This window comes from Glandiceps talaboti, chromosome 1 (assembly GCF_964340395.1).
Source record: "Glandiceps talaboti chromosome 1, keGlaTala1.1, whole genome shotgun sequence".
Taxonomy (NCBI): Eukaryota; Metazoa; Hemichordata; class Enteropneusta; family Spengelidae; genus Glandiceps; species Glandiceps talaboti.
In genome coordinates this window covers 11,568,060-11,572,828 of record NC_135549.1, presented here as the reverse complement: position 1 = coordinate 11,572,828, position 4,769 = coordinate 11,568,060, and positions in this window count along the sequence as shown.

The following is a 4,769-nucleotide window of genomic DNA, read 5'->3' as shown; positions in this document are numbered from 1 at the left end:
TCCGTTTTAAATTTTGTGTTGATTTGTTTTTGAATTTGAAATAAATCACATGAATCTGCTTCCTATATTGATTTTTATTCTAATGTCTTTTCCTTACACACATTTCCCCATTAAAAGAATCAGGAATTCAGAATACGCCATGTACTAAATTGTCAGCTTATCCTGTAGATATTATTTTTAGAACGAGTGAACTTAGTGCGTGTTCAGTAGTGTGTGTGTGTGTGTGTGTGTGTGTGTGTGTGTGTGTGTGTGTGTGTGCGTGCGTGCGTTCGTTCGTGTGTGTGTGCGTGTGTGTGTCTGTGTGTGTGTGTGCGAGAGAGAGAGAGAGAGAGAGAGAGAGAGAGAGAGAGAGAGAGAGAGAGAGAGAGAGAGAGAGTGAGAGAGAGAGAGAGAGAGAGAGAGAGAGAGAGAGAGAGACTTGACTTGTTTCCAATCTGGTTAACTTGATGTACATTTGTACACGTATATGCATGTCTGTTCAATTTTCTTTCGTAGTGCTGGTTATTCCCATGCAGTCAGGTTTTGGACTTCAAAATCGTTGGATATGTAGTAGACCATATTGTTAGTTTGACAAAAGAATACCTAACAGATATGAGTGTCATTGCATAAAATGTTTTGAAAGCTTTTCCACATCAACAGAAGGGAACATCTTATGACACGTGCACTGTGTGGTGTGACATGTTTGTACGATCATAGACCCTACTTGATTTCGTGTAGGCTCTATGATGGAACGATACTTGTGCAATGCTGTTACTCTCGCCATTAGCGCCAAGGACACAATGGTCATTGTTCTCTGTGTAATGATTGATACAAAAGATGCAGCAGGATTAACCTTTATTGGTAATTGTTTGATTAGCTTGATTAGGACAAATATAACAATGGCATGTACATCTGCTAATAACCAAAGATCAAGACCTATTCAAGTGACCCCGCTGACCCGTCGTGTAAATCAACAATATTGACATTTATGCTCGAATACAGTATCAAAATTTGTATTAATGTTTTAAGGCCTCAGATCCGCATTGTTTTCAATGCCATGCATATGAATAAGCACCAATTATCGTCTCATACCCGATTGGTGTAATCCACTTTGCCAAGAAAGAACCCGTTTATAGCTGTCTAGTGTTAATATTCCATCGCATCTCAGGCCAATAAAATTAAGTGGTCTAAGATCGCATGAATATGACAACCAGACAGAGGTAAAAAGAAATAAATTAGTCTATCTAAATATGTGTTATGTGAACATTTGAAATTGTACTTTGCGGGTCACCCAGAGGATAAACAATTATATTTTCTCGACAGCCAAACAGATTTCTCTCTCGCTCATACTATCAATATTCTACAAGGTACGTGATAACCAAGGTGACCTCATACAAAGCCACAGCAGTTTTCCGCTGAGACAACGAAAATAGGTACGTTTTGCTTGGACGGTGCCGTGAAGTGGCCTGTGGTTTACGATGATGAAATGGCGAGGGCACCGTATTACTGAACACACACACACACACACACACACACACACACACACACACACACACACACACACACACACACACACACACACACACACAGACAGACAGACAAACACACACACACACACACAGAGTTCCTGGCATAAAGTCAGGCGCTGCCACCAAAACAACTGTCAATAAATCATCCGAAATGTCAAAATCAGACTTTACAGTCAAAGAGATTGTAATCCCATTATTTATTTGGCAACACAATATGATAAAGGCCGAGATCAATAGTTCAATGTAGGATAAAAAAAACTATACTCTTTTACTGGGTGGGGGGGGGGGGGTGAGCCATTTTAGTTCTCATCCTACAAAATAGATTTTACTTTTAAAGGACCTGTTTGCACCCCTAAATATCAATATTTTTTTTTGAAATGTCATCAAATTGGGAAATAGATAAATTTTCGTTATGGCAAATGTATGGCACTAAAATAAAGTAAAGTGTTAACAAAAGAACGATTTTCTTTACATACTGACTTTGTATTCATAGCACTACACACTAATTTGAAATCGATTTCAAACATTTTCAATATTTGGCCAATTCAGTTAGAAAGGGGTGGGTGGGGGTCTGAGGTCTAACTAAAAGAATTTAGGGGATTTTTTTATCCTACATTGAACTATTACATGTAATCTCGTCCCTTATCATATTTTAAACTACACACATAGAATGAACTTTGAAGGATCACACATGTTTTCATTGCATTGTTCTCGAGACGAAATTCAACGCACGGCAAATAATATACCACTATATATTTATCATCATATTTATTGCTGTCACCCGGATATTGGTTTCCACTAAGTAAAACATAACAGTCTATTGTTTGGCTTTATACAATTTTACAAACAATAGAAAATACTAATTAGTAAGAATTCAGTAATTTGATATCGGCTTATCGCGGTATATATAGAAGATGCTAAACAAACATGCAGCGTTGTAAGATACAGCGTTGTAAGTTGCGAATTCAAATATCAAGGAGAAATGTGCAAACACCAAGTAACTATGGCAATGAGAAAAATGTGAAAAGGATTCAACCATGTCGCATATTCGAACGAGAAACACTTCCCTCGGAAATAACTTTAAAAAAAAATATTTATTTTCAATACCTCAGCTACAGTACTGTAATGTTGTTCTGGAATGATATCAGTCATTATTTTCAATATCAACACTTTGCCTAGAGCCTCGTTTAGAGAAGCGTCATGGTGACCCAAATATGCAAATCATTCTCAATTTTCCCGATAATAGGGCTGGTGATGAAGAAGGTCAATATACTAATTAGGTACGTAATCAGCAGCCTTTCCTCTCCAATTTATCGTTGTACGTTCATTTTAGGGAAAGGTGGTCGATGATTGTCGTTTTGCACCAAACTATTTTATGAACGGATAAAGAGAAAAATACCATTGTCTTGCGAATAATCAATACGCAGTCAAAAATGAATAAATGAAAACACAACGCAATGAAATGGTCATGTACATGGGAATGGCTTCTAGTCAACGCATTCAGTAGCTAGATTATTGATCGCTCAGCTTAATTCATACGTTGTTAAGTATTATTGAGCTTATGAAAATGGCGCGATTACGCAGAAGTACGAAATACCCCTTGTCCATCCTCTGCGGCCAAGTTTAATTGAAGCAGGGGGGCAATGGTAAGCTTACATGTCGCGTTTGTCTCGTTTAAAGACAACCCTGTCACACATGACCACGTACAATATTACTTCCAATAAATACGTACATTATTTAAATGCAAGCAGTTATAGACAAAATTGTTTCGGTAACACCTAGTTTTCCACTGCCGACCCTAAACTTTTTTTTTTGAATATTCCAGTAAAAGAATAATAAAATCGCGAAAATTGTGAAGTCTCACCAGAAATAGTGGATGCAGTAAATTAAATGACATCAACTTAAAAAGACAATATAAAACTGTTATTCCAATCTGTAATGGCTGTACATCTGATGAGAAGAAACCAATAACACAGAGACCATATGGAAAACAATTCAATGGAAAACATATGTACCTGAACTAGACACTCACATATGAAAACATATGTATAAGCAATAAAATAAAAAATTTACCTACCCTACCTATTCTAAAATTGACTGTAATCGGAACCACACAATTTTTTAGTCCCCGCCGGACGAAGTCCGGATGGGGACTTATGGATTGGGTTCCGTCTGTCCGTGCGTCCATCCGTCCGTCCGTCCGTCCGTCCTTCCGCAGCCGTTTCTTGGAGATGCCTGGACCGATTTTTTTCAAACTTGGTACAGGGGCAACATACTATGGCATACATATGCATGTCAATTTGTTTTTTGATACGATCCAATATGGCCGCCTAGCAGCCATTTTGTTTGCGAATTTTCCATGTCCAAAGCCATAACTCAGACATGCGTGAACAGATCTCATTCAAAGTTGCTATTAGGACAGTGTTATATGACATACAGGTGCATATCCATTTTCGTCATGATACAATCCGATATGGCTGCCTGGCAGCCATTATGTTTGTGAAATTTCCCATGTCCAAAGCCATAACTCAGACATGCTTGAACAGAGTAGTGATATCAAAAACAACCATGAGGCTAAACAACATTAACCAGGTTTGAAAATGACAACATAAACTGCCAGATCCTTAAGACCCAATCATAGCGGGGAATATGTCATTTTCTATGACTTGTTTTATTAGGCTTAATAATAAACGATAACGTACATGATTCAAATACGTTCCTATCATACATGATTCACATACGGCCCTATATGATACATAATACTGTACATGATTCAAATGCGGCCCTGATACACGACTACCCCGGATAATAATGTCAATCAAATGAGACCCTGTGATACAGCAACGTATTATTTTAAAACAGTCCTGCCATACATAATCATGCATATTGTTTAAAAGCAACACAGTGATATATGACCATACTGTCGTGTAAAACATTCATGTAACCATTGACTGTATAACCAGTTAACTATTCATGCAGGTCTAAAAGGTATAGGTAAACATTTACCAAATAGATTTGCCTATAATGGTAAATGCCCAGCAACTGTGAAGTATATATGCATCTAGTACTAGTAACTGCGTATAGCTATACAGTTTACTATAAATACCTACATTAATTTACGATTTTCACCTTTGATACTATATCAGATCTAGATTAAACACACATCCGCCTCCACACACCTTCATTCCGAACCCCCACCCCTCCATCCACACATATACAGATAGGTTATTTCTCCGAGAATTTCGTTTTTCTCCTAAAACG